The sequence below is a fragment of the Arachis ipaensis genome, chromosome B6, assembly GCF_059453495.1.
Source record: "Arachis ipaensis isolate K30076 ecotype BB chromosome B6, ASM5945349v1, whole genome shotgun sequence".
NCBI lineage: Eukaryota > Viridiplantae > Streptophyta > Magnoliopsida > Fabales > Fabaceae > Arachis > Arachis ipaensis.
In genome coordinates, this window is record NC_142441.1 from 23,046,110 (window position 1) to 23,073,455 (window position 27,346).

The window sequence follows — 27,346 nt, forward strand, 5'->3', positions numbered from 1 at the left end:
GCATAAATAAGCTTTTGGATCTCGTAATAGACACATGATATTTACCTACTAAATTATACAGACACATGATAAAAAAAATGCATAGATAATCTATTGGTACAAATAATATTTTTTGTTCAATGTGAATACCATAAGATAGAACACTAAAATATACAGACGCATGATTTTCAATTTTAGTTAATATAATTTAAGATCTTTTAGTTTCATTTGTTATCAACTTCTATCATATGCGAACATAATGATTAGACACAGTACACAATTTTTTCTTTAAATTCAAACATGGTAAGATAAAGCAGCGTTATTAGACATAAAATATGACAAGACTTAATAAATAAATTGAGGATAATTTTTTTTTTTTGGTAAATATAACTTAAGGTATTTAGTTTTGTTCTCCATCGATTTTTGACTTTTTTTTTCTACTAAATGTGAGCACCATAAGACACTACTGACACTAACATGATAAGTTTATGTAATTAGATTAAATCAATTTTAAATTGAGAGGATATTAAGACATTGAAATTTTTCAATTTATAATTGATTTAATCTAATTTATAAATTTATCAGGTTAGTAGCAAGGTTATGAGAACCAAATCGTCCTTAAAATAGTCAAGTGATTAGGTTGATGGTTTAATAGTCTAGCCAAAATTGAACCGTGGATAAACCAGTTTAAATAAATTTAAAATAAAATTATTAAAAATTCACTATAAATTTTAAATATTTAAATTTAATGACTTCTGATTTAATGAAATTCAAAATTCAAAATTTCGTAGATTAAAATTCAAATGTCTATAATTTATTATTGAAAGTTCACAAATTTAAACATTAAAATTTATGACTACAGAAAATTAAAATGCCTATAATTAACAAACACATTACATTCCACCACTAAAAGAACAAACTAGTTTTAAACACTACTTACACAAATTTCTAATTATTGAACCTAAACTTACACAAATTACATATGGCCAATAACTAAGTGTTGATTGTTGAACAAAAAATTACATAAAATTTCTATTCACATCAGCAACAATTCAATGATACATACAACTTCAAAATACACAATTAACAATTACAAAATTCAGAAAGCTCAAAAGTCGGAATTAACAATTACCATAAAATAATCAACAAAATTATTTTAGAAAAATTAACTTAGAAATTTTTTTAATAAAAAATCAGAAAAATTAACAAGAATAATTAACTCAGAGGTATAGATTAATCATAATTAATTTCAGAAAAAAAATTTAGTACTAAAGAAGCAATAGAGGAGTGCTCACTGGAGAATAAAAGACAGCCGAGCAATAAAGACGTTCGCGAGGAGCTGACGGCCGAACAGTTAAACAAAGGTGACGGCGAAGAGCAGAGGCTAGCAAAGATGTTCACGTTTCACGTGAGAGAGAGAGAGAGAGAGAGAGAGAGAGAGAGAGAGAGCGCAAGCTTGAAGAGAGAGAAGTCGAGCAGAGACGTCTGGGACGGCGACGAGAACAAGGTCGAGAAACCTTCATGACAACAACAACGTGCTCTGTATGACACAAAGCCGGCAGTTGACGTCACCCTCTAACCGAGGAGAGGAGTTCGACGATAACAATGGGGAAGGTGGCTGCTAGGGTTGCTGATGGTGAGTGTGAAGTGGCTGCAAGGGTTGCACCGTTTTAGGTTTGGTTCAATTGTTTTTGAGAGAAAGAAGGGGGAGGGGTGTTGTGCCATTTTAGGCTTTGTTTTTTTTTTTCTGTGTTCAAAACGATAGTATTTTATGTTGAATTTTATTAATTTAGAAGTCATTAAATTTAAATATTTAAATTTTATAGTGAATTTTTAATAATTATATTTTATATTTACTTAAATCGAATTAACCATGATTCGACTCTGGTTGGACCATTAAACCATCAAACCAGTTACTTAACCGGTTCAATGACTGGTCCAGTTTTTGCAACCATGTTACTAACCTGATAATTTTATAAATTAGATTAAATCAATTAAAAATTTTCAAAGTCTCAATATCCTCTCAATTTAAAATTGATTTAATCTAATTACATAAATTTATCAAGTTAGCAGCTAGCTAATTAGCGCAGTCTATTATATGTTGTGGTTTGTGTGATGTCATTTAGTGTATTATATTAGTGAACTTTGATGCTATGAACAATAAAAGTGATAAAAGAACTAATAATACTAATTTAAAATTTTTAGAAATTAAATTTCATTAAAAAATCTAATTTGGATTACGAAGTATTTTCAAGGATAAATTTGACCATGTATTGATGAACAAATAAATAGTGAATAGGTCATCTTCACTTCTCTCCCTATTCTTCATTTGACCAACCTAACTTAGATCCCTCTCCAATTTTCTGGGCGTGTCCCAATATTTATTTCCTGTTAAGTAACAAGTGCGAGGAGCGTCATGAATTAGTCCCACATTGAAAGAAAACAAGGAAGATTGAGGAGTTTATAAGATGAAAGACACATTAACTTGAAACCTTAAGATTTTGAGTTGGATGTGGTGTCTTCTCATTTTATGTTCTCTCACTTAATTTCTCCTCGAAGTCTCCCTGATAGTTAAAAGCTCCCAACAGCGGTCCAACAAGTGGTATCAAAGTCGATTCAGTAGTCCCTACAATAGCCCAAAAAGTGATTTCAAAGCTGATTCAGTGGTCGATAGCTCCCCACGGTGGCCCAATAGGTGATATCAGAGCTGATGATTAATCGGTCTGGTGATTTAAGAAGTATTCAAGGTGAAGCATCGAAAGTCTTCCTGGCAAAGGTGGGGCAGACGGCGTGTCATTTTATGTTCTCTCACTTGGTTCCTGCTTGAAGTCTCCCCGATAGTTAAGAGCTCCCTATAACAGTCCAACAAGTTGTATTAAAGCTGATACGGTGGTCCCTACGGTGGTCCAACATGAGATATCAGAGCTAATTCGGTGGTCGAGAACTCCCCACAGTGGCCCAACAAGTGGTATCAGAACCCATGGTTAATCAGTCTAGTGGTTTAAGGGCATGTCCCGCAGTGTAGTGTGAGGGTGTGTTGGACGAACATTCATATGGGGTGGAATCAGTTTAATAGCATGTCCCACAGTGTGGTATGGCGATATATTGGAAGAACATTCATTTGTGGTGGAAGAGGAAGAGCTAGAAAGAGGAGGAGTTGATGTGGTGGAGGAGCTAGAAAGAGGGGGAGTTGATGTGATCAATGTGGTGGCTCATACTTGTGTAAAAAATTGTTATGTAGCAAGTGTGAGGAGTGTCATGAATTAGTCCCACATTGAAAGAAAACAAGGAAGATTAAGGAGTTTATAAGATGAGAGACCCATTAACTTGACATCTTAAGGTTTTGAGTTGGATGTGGTGCCTTCTCATTTTATGTTCTCTCACTTGGTTCCTCCTTGAAGTCTCCTTGGTAGTTAAGAGCTTCACACAACGGCCTAATAAGTAGTATCATAGCAGATTTGGTGGTTCCCCAAGTGGCCCAACAAATGGTATCAGAGCCGATTCGGTGGTCGAGAGCTTCCCACGGTGGCCCAATATTTTCCTCCCAAAACCCTAACTTTTCATCATTTTCATACACCCTCTCTTTTCACTTATCATCAATCAACTTACCATGTACCACCACCTGACCTCTCTTTTTCAATTTTTCAACTACAAATTGTTAATCATAGTAGAAAGAGGCATATCGGAAAAATTCTCCGTGGCGCTTTGGATTGGGGACCTCAACGATTTCATAACACCGTCTAAGGCATACATAGTATCGCTCAAGGGCTTGAAAGCAAATGCCAACAAGCCTGATTCTGAGGTAACTTTCACAACTCACTTTTTAATACTCTTCTTGTTATAGAAAGTAAAATAAGTGTTCTTTGGTTAAAAAAAATCTTTTTGAATATTCAGCTGAAACTTTCATTATTTTTCTCTTTTGGGACTTTCTTTATATATAATTTTGGTTATTGGTATGACTGTAGATTTTAGTTGGCAGAAACAAGCAAGTTTAACTAGAGCCTGTTAAGATTTCTCTAAAGAATTGTTTGGCATTTAGATTTGTCCTCTCTTAACATTCAGCGAGTGTGAAATATTTATTATTATTATTATTATTATTATTATTATTATTATTATTTTTTTTTTTTTTTTTTTTTTAGATCTTTCATGACGTTTTTATTCTGTTGCTATTAATATTATGATTGTGATATGGTTGTATTGGAATTTTGGACTACGAAATTATAGAATGATCAGATCATTTTGCATCAAGATGAAAACATTCTATGAATTATGAAATAATCGATATACAAAGACATAGTGGTTTGTTGTTGGAGATATAACCGTACCATTCATGTTTAAGAGTCTTAATCTTATAATAACTTAAGGAGACTTGGTATTTGAATTTATGTCGAAGCATTTATTCATATTGGCTCTTAAAACAGAATGCAATAAAGAGTGTATTGGATGAAACTATTTAGAAATTATTTCTAAAACATTAGTCCAAGTTGTTCTTCATATCAAAAGTAACTCATTCCAAATTTCCTAAAAAGTCAAAAATTGCAAGTCTGAGAATCGGAATATTCTTAAAAAGCCAATTATTAGAATTTTTCAATGGCTTAAGAATTTATTTATTATCTAAACAAAATCCTTAGCACCAAAAAGAATTAATTAAAATTGAAATTTATACAGAAGGATTAGAAATTAGGAGTTTAAAATAGACTTATGAAAAAAATATCACGAAGGTTCTGAAGGCCAAACATGAGAATCTGAGTTACACCAAGAGAAAATTTTATGAATGACCATCCAAGATACTAATGTCAATCGGTCATAGGGGTGGTTATTTTTTTATCATAAAAAAATAACATATTCTCCTATGTTTATATGATGGTTTATAAGGTCACTATGTAAGCTTACATAATGAGTTTGTCTGATAATATAGTGCTTGTGTGACATTTGCGGAGACAGTTATGCTGGAGAAATAAAGTTTGGATGAGTTTTTATCTAATATTAATAAAGGAAAAGTAGTGATTGTGTTTGTTTCTCCCCAGTCAAAGGCCTCCCTTGCAACTCATTTCGACATTTTTTTCCTTCAGATGATGTTTTAGATGTTTGCTTTTAGTCTATGAATTATGTTGCTAGCCCATTATTTAAACAACCATTTTGACTTCTAGCCTCCTATATTCAGTTTCTATGAATTCTAGCTTGTTTGGTTTATCTTTGTATCAGACTGCTGTTCTCTTATTCTTTTACTCCTGGTTTAAATGTGAAATATTTGCTATTACAGATTTTCAAGAAACTGACAAGATTTTTCAAATCTTCGGGAGTGATGGCAATTTTCGATACAAGTTGTAGTAGAGATTTCACCCTTATTGAATCTTGTATGGAATTCATGTCAAGGTACAAACAAAATCAACTATTTGGTGATGAGAAGAATAAGTTGAGCCTACCTATGATTGGTTCTGCATTCCCAAGTATATAAATTTAACTCTCTATTAGTTTTGGTAATGGCTACATTTAAAGTCTGGTTGTTTGATCTAATTATACTTCTAAGAATTATATAAATATTTGTGAAAAGACTAAATATTTGAGATCATTTCCTACAGGCTAAACAAAGTACCTTCTGTAAAATACTCTTATTTAAAAGGGTTAAGTACGATTTTGATCCCTATGGTTTAGGTCAAAAAAATTTTTCATCCCCAACCTTTTTTTGCATACAAAATCGTCCCTATGGTTCAATGTAGTTTTAAAATCGTCCTTCCACAAATTTCCTGCTCCGTTTTCTATTCCCCTCTTTTTCACGAATTTGGTTTGGGTTTCGAGTGATTTTGATAATTTTGGTGGTTTAGGTGAAATCTAACATTGTTATTCCATGAAATTTTGCGTTCAAAATCATCTTTGAAATTTGTTTTAAAATCGTTTCCTTAATTTTTGGACAAAAATTAATTAAGTACTAAAATAGTTAAATGTTAGAATAACAATTCAAAAAACAGGATTGTTCAACCACCCTCCTAAAGAACAGGGTTAATTTAATTTTCAGCCAAAAAGAATTTGCTGTTAGAGAATGATTTTGTGTTTTGAGACTTACCTCTCAAAAATTAGATAACATTTTAAATAATGATAAAAAAATGAACTATCTTATCCGGCATAGTTTATATCTAAGTTTTTCTTCTCTAAGCTCTAAGTCCCGTATTAATACAAAAAAAATATAAATTTAATAGTTTAACTAATTTTATATTGATTATTTATTTTTGCTTACATCATTGAGACATTGACACTCATTATTATTATTATCAATAAATTTAACCTTTTTTCGAGTTAAAATATATGACAAGTATATTATTTTAAAATTTGTTAACACAATTTTATTTTCTTTCATCAAGTGTGTATTATTATACAAAAAGTACTAATTGTTACCAATAATAAAATATTTTAATATTTTTAAAAGATTAATATAATAATTATTTAATAAACTAATCCTTAACATTAAACAAACTTACTAACTCCACTAATGATCCTAGCCAACCTGTGCATGCTCTATAGAGATTCAGACCCTACTCTCCTACACACATACTTTTCAAAACTCGTGCCATACTGAGATTCCACATGTATCGCAATGTACATTGTTAGACGGCCGACACATGTCCTCTACACCTGTAGATGGAATTTGGAATCTACATAGTAGCAAACCCATTTTATTATTAGAGGTTGTTGTGCTTCGCCACCTTTGATTTGTGTCCTAAGCGTAAAGCTCTGTGTGACATGGTGTTACAATTCGACCCGGTTGGGCCATTAAACCATCAAACTAGTTACTTGACCGGTTCAGTGACTGGTCCGGTTCTCGCAGCCTTGTTGTTAACTTGATAAATTTATAAATTAGATTAAATCAATTAGAAATTGAAAATTTTCAATGTCTCAATATCCTCTCAATTTAAAATTGATTTAATCTAATTATATAAACTTATCATGTTAGCAGCTAGCTAATTAGTACGATCTAGTATATCTTGTAGTTTGTGTGGTGTCAATAGTAGTATATTGGAATTGTTATATATATTATGATGTCATTTAGTGTATTATATTAGTAAACATTGATGATATGAACACTAAAATTAATAGAAGAACTAATAATACTAATTTAAAATCTTTAAAAAATAAATTTTATTAAAAAAATCTAATTTAGATAACGAAGTATTTTTAAGGGCAAATTTAACCATATATTGAATGAACAAATGAATAGTGAATCGATCATCTTCACTTCTCTCCCTATTCTTCATTTAACCAACCTAACATAGATCTCTCTCCAACTTTTTGGGCACGTCCCAATATTTATTTCCTGTTAAGTAACAAGTGTGATGAGTGTCATGAATTAGTCCCATATTGAAAGAAAACAAGAAAGATTGAGGAGTTTATTAGATGAGAGACCCATTAACTTGACACCCTAAGATTTTGAGTTGGACGTGGTGTCTTCTCATTTTATGTTCTTTCACTTGGTTCTTCCTTGAAGTCTCTCCGGTAGTTAGGAGCTTCCAACAATGGCCCAATAAGTGGTATCAGAGCCAATTTAGTGGTCCCTATAGTAGTCCAAAAATTGGTATCAAAGCTGATTCGATGGTCGAGAGCTCCCCATGGTGGCCCACCAAGTGGTATCAGAGCCAATGATTAATTGGTCTGGTGATTTAAGAAGTATTAAGGTGAAGCATCGAAAGTCTTCTCGATAAGGGTGGTCCAGACGGTGTGTCCCCTGGTGTGGTCCGGCGGTTGATAAACCACAATTTTTTGGTTTATTTTGGATTGAATTGAGTGGATTTTGTCAACTTTTGTCACACTTATTCATATAAATTACATGTTTTTAAGATTTTTTCCTAATTTTGTGTTATGATTCAAAACACGCTTCTTTGACCTTAAAAAATGTTAATTCTTAATCCTCTCTTATTATCATTCGATGTCGTAATGCGTGTGTTAAGTGATTTCAGAGTTTATAGAACAGGAATGGCTTAGAGGATGGAAAGGAAGCATGCAATAGTGGAAGAAACACAAGAAATAAGAGAATTGAGAAGCTGGTACCGACGCGTATGCGTGACTGAAGCGTACGCGTGACCAGATGCAGCACTCGACCGACGCGTACGCATGGCTGATGCGTGCGCGTGACAAGTGGCACGTGCCTCACTTAAGGGAACACATTGGGGGCGATTTCAGAGCTCCTTCTGGCCCAGTCTGAAAATTAGAGGCTATGAGTGAAGGAGAATAAGACACCTTCCATTAGTTTAGTTTTTAGATAGTTTTTGAATTCTTGAGAGAGAAACTCTCACTTCTCTCTAGGTTTTGGTGTTTGTTGCCCATTTTCAGTTCAATCCATGAACTAAGCTCTTGTTAATTTCAGTTTTTAGTGTCCTAATTGTAGTTTATACTCCTTAATTTTTACTTAACACTCTTGCAATTTTACTTATTTTGAGTTTTAAATTTGGATCTTGTTGGAATTAATTTCTATTAATGCATTGAGTTTTCTTTCATGTCCATTGGTGTTATTTAGTTTATTATTAGCAATTATTGTTAGTGGGTAGCTTTGATTTGGATTTATTTCTTAATTTTATAATGTCTTTTTTTAGCGTACATAAGGTGTTTATGAAAATACATCTTATGATTATGGAGTAGATTTCTACTCTTGGTTTTGGAGTTGAGTATTGGAAACTCTTGAATTATCAAACTCCAATGTGGATTGGTAATTGGAAGGTGTTAGTTAGCTTGAACTTCACTAAAGCTAGTCTTTCACTAGGAGTTGACTAGGACTTGTGAACTCAAGTTAATTGTATTCACTTGACTTTCTATCATTTGTTAGAGGATAACTAAGTGAAAGCAATAGATAATTTCCATCACAATTGGTAATGATAATGAGGATAGGAACTCCAATTCTCACCCCTAGCCAAGGTCTTTATATTGATTGATTGTCATTCACCTTTACTAGTCTTAGTTTCCTAGTTTTTTCATTTTAATTTCATATCTCTTATTCATATATGCTTTTAGTTGTAGTTATCTTGATGCATGCTTGTTAGTTAGGCAATGCTTGATTGATATTTCTAGCTATCTCAATTTAATTGTTAGTTGTTTGTTGCTTTTATATACTTGTCATTTTTTACTTTTTTCGTAAGCAATCCAAACCCCAAAAGTTCCTAACCAATGATGTGCATCATGTTGCAAGTCCTAGGGAAGACGACCCGGGATTCTACTCCTGGTTATTGATTTGATTATTGTGACATTCTTGTAATTTTGATTTGAGGATAATTTGTTGGTTGGGACTATACTTTGCGACATTGAATTAGAAAAATCCTTTGGTCAATTGTTAACCGGCATTTATTCCTTATCAGCGGTGTATTGGATGAACACTCATTTGTGGTGGAAGAGAAAGAGCTAGAAAGAGGGCAAGTTAAGTGTCATGAATTAGTCCCACATTGAAGAAAAACAAGGAAGATTAAGGAGTTTATTAGATGAGAGACTCATTAACTTGACACCTTAAGGTTTTGAGTTGGATGTGGTGTCTTCTCATTTTATGTTCTCTCAGTTGGTTCCTCCTTGAAGTCTCTTCGGTAGTTAAGAGCGCCCTATAGTGGCCCAACAAGCGGTATCAGAATTGATTCGGTAGTCTCCATGGTGCCCTAACAAGTGGTATCAGAGCCAATTAGGTGGTCGAGAGCTCCCGATCATAGCATAACAAACGGTATCAGAGCCGATGGTTAATCGGTCTAGTGATTTAAGGCGTGTCTTGCAGTGGGTGTAAGGGTGTGTTGGACAAACACTCATATGTGGCAGAATCGGTTTAATGGCGTGTCCCACAGTGTGGTGTGACGGTATGCTGGACGAATACTCATTTGTGGTGGAAGAGGAACAATTCATGTGGTGGATGAGCTAGAAAGAAGGGGAGTTTATGTGCCCAATGTGGTGACTCACACTTGTGGAAAAAATTGTTATGTAGCAAGTGTGAGGAGTGTCATGAATTAGTCCCACATTGAAAGAAAACAGGAAAGATTAAGGATTTTATAAGATGAGAGACCCATTAATTTGACACCTTATGTTTTTGAGTTGGATGTGGTGTCTTCTCATTTTATGTTCTCTCACTTAGTTCCTCCTCGAAGTTTCTTTGGCAGTTAAGAGCTTCCCACAACGGCCCAATAATTGGTATCAGAGCTGATTCGATGGTCTCTCAAATAGCCCAACAAGTGGTATCAGAGCCAATTCAGTGGTCGAGAGCTCTCCACGGTGGCCCAACATTTTCCTCCCAAAACCTTAACTTTTCATCCTTTTCATACACCGTCTCTTCTCTTATCATCAATAAACTTACAGCGTACTGCCACCTGATCTCTCTTTTTCAGCTTTCCCAAGTACAAATTGTTAATCATAGTAAAAAGAGGCATGTCGAAAAAATTCTCCACAGCACTTCGGATTGGGAACCTCAACGATTTCATAACGTTGTCTCAGGCATGCATAGTATCACTGAAGAGCTTAAAAGCAAACACCAACAAGCCCGATTCTGAGGTAACTTCCACAACTCATTTTTGAATCCTTGATGCACCACTATTTCGTGGTACATTTTATGCTAAATTTGAGTGAATTTCATCCATTATTTCCATATTTATTCAATGAAATAGCATGGTTTTATAACTTTCTCCTAAATTGTGCTTAAGAGTGAAAACATGCTTTTTAGGCCTTAAATTAGCTAATTTTAATTCACCTTTGATTCTACTAGATGCCTTGATGTGTTTGTTAGTGATTTCAAGTTAAAAAGGCTAGGAATGGATCAAAGGAATGAAGAGAAAAGCATGCAAAGTGGAAAAATTATGAAAAAGCAAGGATTTGGGATGCATTCATCGGCGCTCACGCGTGGCAGATGCGCACGGATGGCAGACGCGCATGCGTGGATATGAAGTCGCATGGCGACACGTACGCATGGATAGTAAAAATGTCAATCGACGCGTACGCGTGACCCATGCGTACGCGTCGATGCTTGCACGTGACCTCATTAAAGTGAAAACGTTGGGGGCGATTTCTGAGCTTCTCAGGCCCAGATCCAACTCATTTCTGATCCTATTACATGCAGAAATCAAGAGGAGTCAAGGGGGGGGACACATAATTGAGTTTTCAACATGCTTTAGTTAGTTTCTAGAGAGAGAAGCTCTCTTTTCTCTCTAGAATTAGGTTAGATGTAGATTAGGATTTCTTAGATCTAGGTTTAATTCATGCTTTGATTTACTTTTCCTTTGTAATTCCTTGTTCCTCTACCTTTGCTTTCTTAGTTTAGTATTTTATTTCTTGTAATTGCTTACTTTTAGATTGATGCACTCTTGTTTCTTCTACCTTCCTTTAATGCAATTTATGTTTGATGTTCTTTTATTGTTCAATTGCTTTGTTGTTATTGTTTTCTTGCTTTGAGTAGTTGTAGATTTATATTTCTTGCAATTTTACCTTTGTTTCCCTTTATGCTTTCCAAGTGTTTGATAAAATGCTTGGAAGGATGTTAGAGTATATTTTTGAGTTGTTGGCTTGGGATGGTAATTTAGATGAAATTGAGTTGCTAATGTCCAAGTGTTGATAATTGGTGTCCATTGACTCTAGCCTTCCCTAAAGTAATTAGTGAGAAGGTTACGACTTATGGATTAGGATTGATGTAGCTCATTTGACTTTCCTTCACTTGTTAGAGGATGATTTAATGGGATTGATCCTTGCAATTATCATGTTGTGGTTAGTGACAAGGATAAAGATCCTTGACCATCATTCCTTGCCAAGACCTTTTTATCATTTGAGTTTTCATTTACTCTCTTGCAATTTATCTTTCATGTCCTTTATTCAAAAACCCCAAAATATACTTGACCATAACCAATAACGAGAACACTTCCCTGCAATTCCTTTGAGAGTCGATCCGAGGTTTGAATACTTCGGTTATTATTTTTTTTGGGGTTTGTTACTTGTGACAACCAATTTTTTGTATGGGGATTGTTTGTTGGTTTAGAAACTATACTTGCAACAAAAGTTTATTTGTGAAATTCTAAACCATACGAAAAATCCTTTCATCAATCCTCTTCTCGTTATAGAAAGTAAAATAAGTGTTCTTTTGTTAAAAAAAATATATTTTTGTATATTCAGCTGAAACTTTTATTATTTTTCTATTTTGGGTCTTTATTTATATATAATTTTGGTTATTGGTGTGACCGTAAATTTTAGTTGGCAAAAACAAGTAAGTTCAGTCAGAGCCTATTAAGATTTCTCCAAAGAATTGTTTGGCAAGCAGGTTTTTCCTCTCTTAACATTCAACGAGTGTGAAATGATCTATTATTATTATTATTATTATTATTATTATTATTATTATTATTATTATTTTTTTTTTTTTTTTTTCGAGAACTTTCCTGACATTTTTGTTCGGTTTATAGTAATATTATGATCGTTATATGGTTGCATTGGAATTTTAGACTACGAGATTATAGAATAATCAGATCACTTTGCATCAAGATGAAAATATTCTATGAATTGTGAGAGAACTGATATACAAAGACATAGTATTTTGTTGTTGCAGATATAACTGTCCCATGCATGCTTAAGAGTCTTAATCTTATAATAGTTTAAGGAGCCTTGGTATTTGAATTTATGTCAAAGTATTTATTCATGTTGGCTCTTAGAACAGACTGCAATAAAGAGTGTATTGGATGAAACTATTTAGAAATTACTTCTGAGACACTAGTCCAAGTTGTTCTTCATATAAAAAATAACTCCTTCCAAATTTCCTAAAAAGTCGAAAATTGTAAGTCTGATAATCGGAGCATTCTTAAAAACCCAATGATCAGAATTATCCAATGCCTTAACAATTTATTTATTATCCAAACAAAATCCTTAGTACCATAAAGAAAACTTTGATCTTCCATAAAGAATTAATTAAAGCTGAAATTTACATAGAAGAATTAGATATTAAAAATTTAAAATTAACTTATGAAAAAATATCTTGAAGCTTCTGAAGGCCAAACATGAAAATTTGGGTTACACCAAGAGAAAGTTTTATGAATGACCATCCAAGATACTAATGTCAATAGGTCACAGGTATGGTTATTTTTTATCTTAAAAAAAATATATTCCCCTATGTTTATGGGATGGTTTATAAGGTCACTATGTAAGCTTATATAATGACTTTGCTTGATAATACAGTGGCTGTGTGACGTTTGCAAAGATAGTTATGTTGGGGAAATAAAGTTTGAATGAGTTTTTATCTAATATTAATAAAAAAAAACAGTGATTGTGTCAATTTTTTCCTAGTCAAGGACCTCCTTTGCCGCTCATTTCAACATTTTTCCCTTCAGATGATGCTTTAAATATTCACTTTTAGTCTATGAATTATGTGGTTAGGCTATTATTTAAACCACCATTTTAAATTCTAGCATCCTATATTCAGTTTCTATGAATTCTAACTTGTTTGGTTTATCTTTGTATCAGACTGCTATTCTCTTATTCTTTTATTCCTGATTTAAATGTGAAATATTTGTTATTACAGATTTTCAAGAAGCTGACAAGATTTTTTTAGATCATCGGTAGTGATGATAATTTTCAATATAAGTTGTAGTAGAGATTTTATCCTTATTGAATCTTGTATAAAATTCATGTCAAGGTACAAACAGAATCAACTGTTTGATGATGAGAAGAATAAGTTAAGCCTACCTACGATTTCTTCTGCATGCCCAGGTATATAAATAATTCTCTATTAGTTTTGGTAACGACTACATTTAAGGTCTGGTTGTTTAATCTAATTATACTTCTAAGAATTATATAAATATATGTGAAAAGCCTAAAAATTTGAGAGCATTTTCTACAGGCTAAACAAAATACCTTCTGTAAAATATTCTTATTGAAAACTTTATCATAAAAAAACACTCATTTTTCTTAACTCAACCAAATGCATTTGAAAATTACCTTTCAAACACATACACCTAGATGCTGGACAAAACGATATATAATTGTGCTTTGTGAAAGTACTTGGCTTATATTTAATATTTTCTGGAGAAGTGTTGAAGAAATATTAGATTTGCAATCGTTTTGATACTGAATATGGAAATAGAAACTTTAACTGGAATCTTAAGTTATTAATTCTGTAAATTTTTTTGTGTTTTGATCACAAAATAAATAAAAAAATGGCTTCTTTCTTTAATTATTAATGACTTTGTGGTATTATATTTGGAGGTTGAGATAAGGAAGAGGAACTGAAAAATTTACTTTCAAAATATTTAGAATAGGTATAATAAGAGTTCAAGTTGGTGGGAGAAATGCTAACTGATTGTTGGGATGTGAACATATGTTTTCATGTTGAATATACTATGCAGAGAAGCAACTTAGATTGTTTATTTTACCAAATATTTCAAAAATAAAAAGTCTACAACAAATAATTGGAGCCATCATAAAATACTATCTATACCAAGATATAAGACTTAAATAAGGTGTTCACTTAATATAATAAAATTTTTAGTGATGAAAAAGTCTTTTATTATTTCTATATAATATATGATGGCTTAAAATTTTTTTTGTCACGCTGAAAGGAATAAGAATCTATATTTTCCATTTATCTATGAAGTAAAATGCTTGAAAAATTTTTAACAGGCCAAAAAAATTTATCACGTCACTATTATGCTTTATTATGATAAAAGTTAAATAGTCATTTTTAATCATAAATAATTTAGATGCAGATAAAATTAATCATAAAAAATTAAAATTAAAGTTATATATATAATGATTTTTATTTGATAAAAATATCTAATTGTTACTTTTTTTTTTTTATTAATTTCATTGAAAAAAAATTAAAATACCCAGTCTATCTTATTATCTTTAAGGGTTAACCACAAAAAACGTCCCTAAATTATTCAGACGCTGACAAAAATGTATCCGAATTTTACTATCAACTAAAATGTCTTTAAATAATTTTAAAACGTGACAAAAATGTCCAATGACAAATATATATTTTCAAAAAATGCCTTATTGATTGAATTTTGATGTGATTTTTTGCAAGCATAATTAAAAAAGTGAGATATTATTATTATTAAAATTTGGTGACTTTTTTCCATGTATATATATTTTTTTATTTTTTAAAAATATTTTTAGTTGTTACCAAAAAAATTACAAAAAAAATATATACTTAACAAAAAGTCACCAAATTTTAAGGATAATAATATCTCATTTTTTTTAATTATGCTTGCAAAATAATGTATCAAAATTCAATCCCTAATATATTTTTTGAGAAATACATATTTAATGTTAGATAATCTTACAAAAAAACTAACATTAAATATGTATTTCTCACAAAATACGTTAGAGAGTGAATTTTGATATGATTTTTTGCAAGCATTATTAAAAAATGAGATATTATTATTTTTAAAATTTAGTAATTTTTTATTAAGTATATATTATTTTGTGATTTTTTAAAAATATTATTGGTTATTAATAAAAAAATATAAAAAATATATATATATACTTAACGAAAAATTACCAAATTTTAAGTATAATAAATTAATAATATTTTATTTTTATAATCATGTTTATAAAAAATTGATCAAAATTCAATCTCTAAAAATTTTTTTAAAAATATATATTTACTATTAAATATTTTATTATATTTTTAAATTATTTAAAAATATTTCTATAGTAAAATTTAAATATATTTTTGTCCATATTTAAATAATTCAAGGATATTTTTTGTGGTTAACTCTATCTTCAATCTTTCTTCTTATGCCTCTAAAACTACCATTGTTAACCACCATGAGAAAAATAAGTTTACACATGTGAACTACCGCTGACATTAAACCAGGCGTGCGCACACACACAAGAACCATCGCTGTGGACATTAAAAAGGCTGAAAACACAGCTCGAACCAACGGCAACAACTTCACATACACGCGACCTTGAACCAGCATCGCTGCCAACATTGAACCACAGCAGCGGCTACACACACAAAAGAGAGGAAAGATCTAAGAAGGAAAACGGTTAAGGAGGAAGAAGGCGTCGCCAGCGAGGATTAACGGACAGCGTTGTTTGCAACTCAAGTGTAACAATCCAAAAATAATAATCAAAGAAGAGACAATAGCATCATCTAAAAAGAACAAAATAAGAATTGAAGGATAAAATATATGATTCACATTCAGCAAACAATAACAAGAATAAGAACTAACCCCAGGGACGAAAGGTGAAGAGGGAGGCGGTGTATCGAAGGAGCGATGCGAGATATTTGATTTGCTTTAGCAGAAAAGTGAAATCCTAGATTTTCTATTCCCAACTCACCAAGAACCCAAAATTCAAACAATTCCCCCTCTCCCCTCTCCCCACTCCCTCCCTGTTCTAAGCCTAGTTCTTCGACAAAAAACATACACAATGAGAAGGCCACTCATCTGCATGCACTGGCCGATGTCTTCCTCGTCGCCAACATTGTTATGGACTTCGGAGAAGACCTGAGAGTACAACGGCCGTCGGGAAAGGCGGCTCGATATCGGAGATGACGGCGAGGCACTGGGACACCGATGGTCGACGGACAGCGGGAGACTGTGGCTTTGGAACCCGCAGATCTGGAGCCTTGGGGAACAGGGAGCACTGCGGCACTGGCTTTGAGGTTTGTGCGAGACTCTTTGGCATGGATATGATTTTTTTTTTCAGGTGCGTGACAAGGGTGATGTAAGAAAGACATAGAAGAGTTTGAAATCTTGAAGACAAGGATAATTTGGATATTTTAATTTATTTTTTAATATAATTAATAAAAAATTAATAATTAAATATTTTTGTAAATAAAATTTATTTTTTATAGATATAATTTTAATTTTAATTATTTTATAGTTAGTTTTCTTAATGTCTAAATCATTCTTTGTTAGAAATTTGTTTTTTAATGTATTAAGTATTAACACATCTCAGTAATTATTATGGGCCTCAAATACTGGAAGGCTTACTTGTAGGCCCAATATTAATGGGCCGAATAAACAAAACTAAAACCGTGGAAACGTGAAATATTTTATGCCACTAACTTAAGGCCTAAAGATCGTGACCAAAAAAGAATAAGGCCAATGACGAAAAAAAATATTTTGAGTAAATTACTTCGAAGTCCCAAGCTCTAATTAACCAAAAAAAAAAAAATATTGCTTAGACAAATGCATGTAGGAATGGCAATGAGTTTTTAACTTTTTATGTGAGTGGAGATTTTTCTCCCACCCTCCGTCTTTAGTAAAATGTCCTCGTCTTCGCTATATTTTTATATTTTTGTCACGCGTCTTCGTTTATTTCTCTCCGCAAAATGAGGCAGATACTTACATGCAATGAAAATGAAGATAATATAATAACTAAAAATTAATTTTAATTTAACAATAATTATATAAAAATATTATTTAATTATTAATTTTAAAATCATTTTAAAAATATATACTTTAATTAAAAAATTAGAGATAACTAAATTAATTTTTTTATTCATAAAATAAAATTTAAAATTTAATTATTTAAATTAAAATATATAAATTTTTTATTATTTTTTAATTATTAAAACTTTAAATTATAAATAAAAAATATCCAACTAATATAAAAATATCTGAAAATAAAATTTTGAGAATAAATAAAATGAATCATAAATAATTTATTATTTAATTTCTAAAAGATTCGGTGTCTTAGGTATCCATTGATATTATTAAGTTCAACCAAATATTAAATCAAACACAAATTTAACATATAATGACATACACATAAAATTTTAAACATATAAATTAAAATAAAATGAATTAAAATTACTTACACATCTCATATGTATAAGCACATTTAAGTAAATTTTTTTTCATGAAAATTTTGTGCGACGAGTACCTCAATTTCCGTTCTCGTTTCTATTTATTCGCGAGACGAGTTCACATTCCGTGGAAATTTTGCAGATTTTTATTAGACTCTATCGCAAATAATTTTCGCTGAGTATGGATTTTCTTGCCATCCCTAAATGCATGTGATAATTATTAATAAATAAATAAGAAAGTATAAGTATCTAATTTGAAAAAATAATGTTAGAGAACTAATACTATAATAGCTAATTTCAGTCAATATTATAACAAGTTATTAAATAAGTCTCATACGAAGTCCATTAAAAATTAGCTTTTGTTAAATTTAGATTTGGAATATTTTTTCTAATTGAATTTTAGATGTTCTTATTTTTAAAAATTTTAGAGCATCTCAAATACTAGTTTTAATTTCATTCTATTTTGGGTCCTACAAAAAGATTTATGGAATCATATATCATAAATAGTGATTTAAAACTAAAAGTGGAATTTGCTTTTCTGATGATTAGTATTAGTTTAATTAGAATTTTATATTATTTTTAATTATTTCATCAACATAATTATATGAATGGTAAAATTTTATTAGTTTTTTATTAAAATGATACGATATCTTTAAGGTGATACCGGTTTCATTTTATAAATCAAATTTAATACAAATTTTAATTTTAAATTAATTTATTTTTTAAAAATATAAAAAATAATACTCTAAAAATACTCCTTCAAAAATATCCTTATATAATTTTTTCTTATATTAAATATCAATTGAAATGCTAGTTTTACAATATTAGCTCGCAAGACTTTCTCGAATTAAAAATCTTAAAAGGATGAAGTGAATGTTCACGTGCTCACTCAAAATTGGAAAAAAAAAAAAAAGAAGTGATGCCAATACAGTTATGTGCTAAAACACAAATATATACTTTATCTAAGCAACTTTTTTCTTTTGTCTTTTTCTTATTTTTCTAACATTATTTATTTATTAATAATATTATATTATTAATAAAATTTATTATTTTTAATTAATATTTAATTAATTCTAAATATTAAAATTAACTTTTAAATTAAAACAATATAAAAATAAGATATTAATCTAAAATGATAAAGAATGTTAACGAAAAGTGTTAGTGTCTAACTTTTCTTTTTATTTATTTGTTTATTTGTTTAATAATATAGTATAAAACTATAGGAACTATAAATTGGACATTGACTACTCGTTATGGTTCTAGATTGAAAGATTGGGATAGACTCTTCAAACTAAAATCTAATACCTATAACATTTGAAACGTCCTCTAAGCTTAGGTGAACTTTTTTGTCACTTTTTCCCTGTCCTTAATGTAACTTTTTGGTAGTATGAAATTATGATTAAAAAATTTGACGCTGCTAGAGATGACTTTGTTATTCAATTGGAGTCCTATCCTAAAAGAAATGGGAATAGAGATAGACAGAGGTTAATTTTGTACCGATTACAGGAGAAGTTTTGGAATTGATTTAGATGAGTACTTTTCATGCATCTTTTTAGTTTTATGAATTTATTCACTTCTATCAAATAGTTTGTGAATAATTTTGTATTTTTGCAGTTAAAAGAAGTTAATTTTCAAAGCTCAGAAGATCTCTTTTGGATAGACAATAAAAAATTAAAAATTGCTTTTATTTTTTAGTTTCTTCTATTTGTAAAATAGTTTAAATATGATGCATTTTTATGCAAGTTGACAAATATTAATCGAAAAAATTATTTTTTATGGGATCCGTAAGAGATTTGGAAGTTATGCAGAAATAATTTTTTGATATGCCGCTAAAATTTTTTTCCAAAGATAGATAACCCTCTAAACTTTAAAAATATACAGAATTCAGATTTTAGAAAGTTACACTTGAGGCAAGTTCTTGTGTAAATTTTTTTATAGCTTTTTTTATGCTCGAGTATATGAAGGTTGTCAAAATATTTAAGATATTGCATATTCATGTATAATAACAATATATGGAATATATATCAATATCTTCATATAGTGATATAAATTGCTTTCTATTGTCTATGCAGGTGGAGGAAAAACTAGCGTTGAAATTTGCTCTTTGTTATGATTTTTAGAACTTGTAAAATATTGTCAAAAAACTTAAAACTGGTAGATGTGACTATCATTTTCTGGAGATCATGGCATGTCCTTCACGTATTGTATTTTTTCTTTCCATCTCCAATGTTTTTTTTTATAGAGCTTTTATTTATATGTTGATTTAACATATTACTGATTTTAAGCAGATTACTTGAATGACGGAGGTTAAATTAAACCAAAGAAAGGACAATCTTTCAAAGAATTGAGTTAATTGTTAGAAACTATTTACATGGAAAATGTAAGAACTGTTGCAAATTTGTCATTAGTTTTCATGAATGATATAATTGTGGAGTATTGTAATTTAAGTTTGTTTTGCATTTATCTTCTTACAACATTTCTAAATCAGTGAAAGACTAAATTTCTATATATGTTAGGTTCGTGTAGCGGAATAGTTCGATAATGTAAGACCCAAAACCTTTGAAAAAGGGCTATCATTAGCTAATTTCAAATTCAGTGTTTCTGTAGCTTTAATTTCAGAAATTTCTTTATTAAAGAAAATTAAAGCGAGTTTTGATTTATTGAATTTGAGATAAGTTATGATTATTATCCAATTTGATAATTATTGGATTATTTGCTATAATTATATTATAAAGTTGATAGTTGTGAAATAATAAGGATTTTTATATGATTTGGATTAAATAATTAATATTTTGAATATTAATACTGTTACTTTGGAAAATAAAGGGTTTAATTATATTATTTCTAATTATTTTGATTTGGGCATTTTATGGAAAATAATTTGTACAATTGATGATCAAATAGTATTTTTCTATATGTAATTAGTATGGAATTTAATTTGGATTTCAATTACTATATTACCCCATAATTTTATTAAAAAATTACCTAAACTACCCCTAACCCTAAAAACCCTAACCCAGTTAACCTTTCCCTCTAACCCTACAGCCACAAAACCCTCCCCCAACAACCAGCAGCAGCAACGCTGCAATGGAAAAGGAAAACAGAGGCAAAATCAGGGATAGGGGAAGAAGGGAGAAGCAGGGAAGGGAGATCCGAGAGGGGAGGAGGGCGACGCAGCCGCCGAGCCCGTCACTGTGCCGATTCGTCGCGCGAGGAGCTCGTGCCGTCGCCGATCATCCTTGTGCAGCATCAGAGGCAGAACCGCGACCTGAAGAGAGTGCGAGCCATAACCACCGATGGAGAAGGAGGAGCGAGCGCGGAGAAGGTGAAGTCGCCGCTGTCGCCGGCACCTCCAGCCCGCGTCACCGCCGAACGCGCCGTGACCTCTGCCGTCGCCAGTCTGGTTTGCTCTGCCGTCGTGCCGTTGAGGAGAAGGCCGTCCAGACACACCGAACAGGAGAGACAGAGAGATCTGAGGCTGAGCTGGGGTTCAACCACCATGCCCAGCCGTGCTTGCGTCGCCGGCGCCGCCTCGGTTGGAACTGTCGCCGTCAAAAAGGGGTCAGGACGCCGGAGGTGTCACTGCGGGAGAAGAAAGTTGCATCTCTGTGATTCTGACCCCTAGGGATGGTTCTGTGACTTCCGGGACCACCGCTGGAGCTCCGGGCTGAGCTTCTGCCACTTGAGACACTGCTGCCGTCGCCGGAAAAGTATGCCGGTAAGGGTTTCGAACTTGGTTTTCGTTTCTTGTGGGATTATGGGAGTTTTATTGTCGCGGCATGTTGGTTTCAGTCACTATCGCCGGAGTCCGGTCGCCGCTGCTGCTTGAGGTGGCTGCCGGGGCTACCGCCAAACCGGTTCAGAGGCCGTTGCTATTTTTGTTTTCGTATTACAGTAAGTATTTTACGTTTCGAAAACCTCCGCGTTAATGTCCTGTTATGTATATTAAGGTCTTTGCGGTATTAATGTGTTAGGAGTTAGAATCCGGTTTGCTTATGCCGCTTGTAGCTGTTTCTGCTTTTGAGAGAGCAAGCAGAGCCAAGGTTTTGATTGCCGGTGATTTCGGGCCGAGCAAAAGGGAGTCAGTTAACGAGTTTGGGATGTAGTTTCAACGTGTTGAGGTAGGGGCGCTTTCCAAAAACTATATTTTGTGTATTGGAATTATTACATATGGATACTGGTGCGAGATATTGTGTATTTGGTGATTGTATCTGCCTTATGTATTATTTGATTGACTCGAATGACTATGGATGTTGGTTTGGTTGAATTGTTGTGCGGCTTTCTGAAATGTAATGTCTGAAGTTGATTCTTTAAAGATTTGAGATATGAGTTTAATCCGTTGAGGATTGGTTTGAATTGATTCAATTATTTTGATGATGTGAAAGATAGAATACTCTTGAAATTCAGCCTAGGTTGCTTAAATTGATTTGGTTTTGATAAATGATTTAATGCTGAACCGATTCTTTAAAGCTTTGGAAAGGAGTTGATTCAGTTGATATTGGTGTGATTTTGAAACGGTTTTCTTGAGATATGCCAATGAGGCGACTGTTGGATTTAGCTTGATTTTGAATTGATTTTGGATTCTGGACTGTTGAAAAGGATTGTGGAACGGTTTAGTGGGGACCCGAACCGGGTGGCAAAGTCCAAGTTTTAGGGGGGGTGCTGCCGAAATTTCTATAAAATCTGAGTCTTTATTGAATGTTGTCTGGAAAAATGATGAGTTAAAGACTTCTACTATTTTACTTGAATTATCAAGAAAAGAATGATTCATGCTTTTGAAATGAATTATTAAAGAGGAAATTGTGATTCAGTCTTGCTTCTTAAGAAAGGCATTGTATCTCTTTCAGAAAAAAATTATTTAGATGAGACTTGTGTTTTAAAGCTGTTTGGATGTGAAAAGGGTTTATGCCTTTGAATTTGACTTGGGGGTTTTAATTAAAGAAGTTTCAATGACTTTGAAAGAACCTGAGTGTCTATTGACAAGTTTCATTTTGAAATGTTTTGAGAAAGGTTTTAAGTACTCTTTGAATTTTGAATTCTTGCAAGACTAAAACAATTTTTAACAGTTGAAACGTTTTAGAATTTGTCATGGGGGTTAAAGCTGGTTTTGCCTAAGTAAAGGAAACGGCTTTGAAGGAAGTAAATGATTACGTGACTCGGTTTGGCTTAGATCTTATTTTATTACTCAAATCGGAAAGCCAAGGTTTTAATGATTTTAAATGAATTTGGCGAAATGAGTTATGCTATTCTCCCCTAAGGACTTGGGACTCTGCCGAGGAACTTTTGTTACAAAAATCCCATTGTTGGATGGGTGATTTTGAATGATTCAAAAGGAATCTTTAACTTTCCATGGTTTTGGAAGTTTTGGAAAGAGGAAGCCGAGAGTGGCTTATTTCAAAAAGGAAATTTTCCTTGAGTAAAATTGGCTTATGAGCCTGAGATAATTTGAGAAATGAGATCTTTAAAGCCAAGGCTGAAAAGAGTTGAAACTTGATTTCAAAGTGAAATGAATTGAGAAAATGATTTATGGCTTAAATGCCGATTTCATGAATTTGATGATTTTGAATGTGGAAGTGCTGTTTTATTATGAGCCGGAATGGCTATGTATGATTATGAATATTGACTGGTTCTGGATTGAACCGTGAGCCGGAATGGCTGTGTGTGATTATCAATATTGGCTGGTTCTGGACTGAACTGTAAGCCGGATGGCTGAGATGGATGTTGATCCATGGATGAGAATGAATACATGTATATGCTGAATTATTGATAATTGTGATTTTTGCACTTCCACTATTGGAGATGAGGGTTTCCCTGGGTAGTAGCAATGACTAGCCACCATGTGCTCCAGGTTGAGACTCGAAGCTCTGTTAACCCAATGTCGTAAGTGTGGCCGGGCACTGTGAAAGGCCCGGATGAGCTCTCCCCCATAAATATTCACCAGTGATGGTGATGGATAAATATTCACCAGTGAGGGTGATGGATATGGATCATGATTATGATCAAGTTTATGATGAGTATAACTCGAGTTGGGGATGCACGACAGAGGGACAGTCCAATGGTTAGCTACCAGGACTTGTCGGGTTGGCTCTATAACCGACAGATGATATCATCAGCCACTAGGGACAGGCATGCATCATATGCAATTGTGTGACATTGGTTGGGTGTGCATATTATACTTGGTTTGCCTATGTGATTAATTGCTAACTGTTCTACTTGTAATAACTGTTTGTTTGTGCTTGAACTTCCTATCTGTGTTTACATCTGGAACTCTGTTGGATTGTGGTGATTGGTTGTTGGTTGGATTGTTTGGGCCTAGGGCCGTGGTTGGAAAGAGATGAACTGACGGTTGATTTCGGTTTTGTGTTTCTGGTTTGGAATAAAATTATGAAAGGCTATTTTGGTTCCGCATAGATAAACCGTTTTGAAAGGCTTTTGAGTTTTGAGAATTGAACGGTTCTTCTTTCCGAAAAGATTTCTGACTTTACTTTTATTGTAAACCGTTGTTTTTGAAAAGAGGCATAAGACGGTTATGAATCACTGGTGCGGTTATCTTCATGTATCCTATTACAGTAATTCCCAAAAACCCTCTACTGAGAACCCTTTCGAGGATGATGTTCTCTCCCCCCTACATTTTTCCCCTTTCAGGATATGGGCGCAGAAGTTACGAAGAGCTTATTTAATTGTTGTTGTGATGCCCTGTATCGTTTTAGTTATAGTTTATTGTACCCTCGCCTTTATCTTGATATATTCTGTAAGAGGGATAGGAAATTGTATTGGATTATGCTTGTAATAATATTTATATATATGTATGTATATATATATATATGTATGTACTCTTTATGAGTTTCTGTAAGTTGTATGGATGTACGTTGTATATCAAAAGTATTTTTGGGAGCGGTATTGCGGTTTAAAATTTCAAACAGGCTCATATTTTAATATTAATTAGTATAAGTGTCGTCGTAATATCCGAGCTATCAGAGTTGCGCAGCCGAAAGCGTTGTCTTTGGTAGTCAGGGTGTTACAGATAACCCCGTCTTAAGAGGCTTATATGAGAAATGGCTCGAGCAGCTTGGCTTCGATAAAGCCAAGAGATACTTTCACACGCAGTACCATCCCATCGAGAAAAATATTACTTTTCAATTGCATAATTGGTGAGAAAATTTTAGAAGTGAAGTTTGAATAGAAATGGAATTAAAAGGAACAGAACCTTTTTTTCAGTATTTTTTTCAATTAATTTTGTAGTATCTGAATGGCCATCATCATTCAATTTTAGTAGAAGGCAGATTTTTTTTTTATGTAAATATAATTTACATCCTCTATATTTATACCAACCCTAGTTAGCACCAGTAAATCTTGTATTGTATACTCTTTTTCATATTAAGTCTTAAGTCTTAATCCAATTAGATTGCAAATGAAAAAATCACTCAAATATTTGTTTAGTTTTTTTCTTGGAACCACTATTATTTGTGGGATATAAATTTGTTAATAATTTCAATGTGTAGATAACTAAACATACTGCTTTGTATGTTATTCCAACACTTTTTACGGTTTATTCCATGTATTAACTTATAATGACAGTTGAGTTTAGTGACATTGAAATGAAAGTAACTTTTTTTAGTGTTGATTTTTTATCGTTGTGTTTATATAAAGGTGATGAATTTTATTTAAATGTGGAAAGTAAGAAACTAAGTAAATCTTGACTATAGAGTCGAATAAGAGGCTATGGGTCTTATGTTACTCTTTGTTGTAAGCTTCTTTAATTGATGTGTATAAAATTTTATTAAATTTAAACTGTTTTTAAATAGAGATAATCTTTTTTTATATTTTAATATTCACTAATTTGATAAAAAAATTTACTATGATGTTAAAATTATTTGCAACTATACGTATATAAAAAAAAACAAAAAATCAGATTTACATTAGAATATAAATTATATATTAAAAATAAATTAAATATATATATAATAATTAATTTAGTAGATAATTTTTTGTGTACACATAATATTTTTTATTAATTTGTGATAAAAAAAAATTGCATAGATAAACTTTTGATTCCCGTAATAGACACATGATATTTACCTACTAAATTATACGGACACATGATAAAAAAATGCATAAATAAGTTTTTGGTACACATAATATTTTTTGTTAAATATAAATACCATAAGATAGAACACTAAAATATACGAAAACATGATTTTGAATTTTAGTTAATATAATTCAAGACATTTTAATTTCATTTGTAATAAACTTCTAGTATTATATGCGAACATAACAATTAGATACAGTACAAGATTATTTTTTTAAATTCGAACATGATAACATAAAGCAGCATTATTAGACATAGAATACGACAATACTTGATAAATGAATTGAGGATAAATTATTTTGGTAAATATAACTTAAGGTATTTAGTTTTGTTAACACAATTTTATTTGCTTTCATCAAGTGTGTATTATTATATAAAAAGTACTAATTGTTACCAATAATAAAATATTTTAATATTTTTTAAAAGATTAATATAATAATTATTTAAAAAATTAATCCTCAACATTAAACAAACTTACTAACTCCACTAATGATCCTAGCCAACATGTGCATGCTCTATAGAGATTCAAACTCTACTCTCCTACCCACATACTTTTCAAAACTCGTGCCATACTGAGATTCCACATGTATCGCAATGTACATTGTTAGACGGCCGACACATATCCTCTACACCTGTAGATGGAATTTGGAATCTACATAGTAGCAAAACCCATTTTATTATTAGAGGTTGTAGTGCTTCGCCACCTTTGATTTATGTCCTACGCGTAAAGCTCTGTGTGGCAGGATATTACAATTCGACCTGGTTGAGCCATTAAACCATCTAACCAGTTACTTGACCGGTTCAGTGACTGGTCCAGTTCTCGCAGCCTTGTTGCTAGCTTGATAAATTTATAAATTAGATTAAATCAATTAGAAATTGAAAATTTTCAATGTCTCAATATCCTCTCAATTTAAAATTGATTTAATCTAATTATATAAACTTATCATGTTAGTAGCTAGCTAATTAGTACGATCTAGTATATCTTGTAGTTTGTGTGGTGTCAATAGTAGTATATTGGAATTGTTATATATATTATGATGTCATTTAGTGTATTATATTAGTAAACATTGATGATATGAATAATAAAATTAATAGAAGAACTAACAATACTAATTTAAAATCTTTAAAAAATAAATTTTATTAAAAAATCTAATTTAGATAACGAAGTATTTTCAAGGACAAATTTAACCATATATTGAATGAAAAAATGAATAGTGAATCGATCATCTTCACTTCTCTCCCTATTCTTCATTTAACCAACCTAACATAGATCTCTCTCCAACGTTTTGGGCGCATCCCAATATTTATTTTCTGTTAAGTAACAAGTGTGACGAGTGTCATGAATTAGTCCCATATTGAAAGAAAACAAGAAAGATTGAGGAGTTTATAAGATGAGAGACCCATCAACTTGACACCCTAAGGTTTTAAGTTGGACATGGAGTCTTCTCATTTTATGTTCTTTTACTTGGTTCTTCCTTGAAGTCTCTCCGGTAGTTAGGAGCTTCCAACAATGGTCCAATAAGTGGTATCAGAGT

The 27,346-nt window shown here is 31.9% G+C and overlaps 1 pseudogene; it reads left to right on the forward strand.

Annotated features, from left to right (window-relative positions):
* Window positions 1–3,652: 3,652 nt before the first annotated feature.
* LOC107646659 (protein NAR1-like) lies at window positions 3,653–24,877 on the forward strand (annotated as a pseudogene).
* Window positions 24,878–27,346: the final 2,469 nt, after the last annotated feature.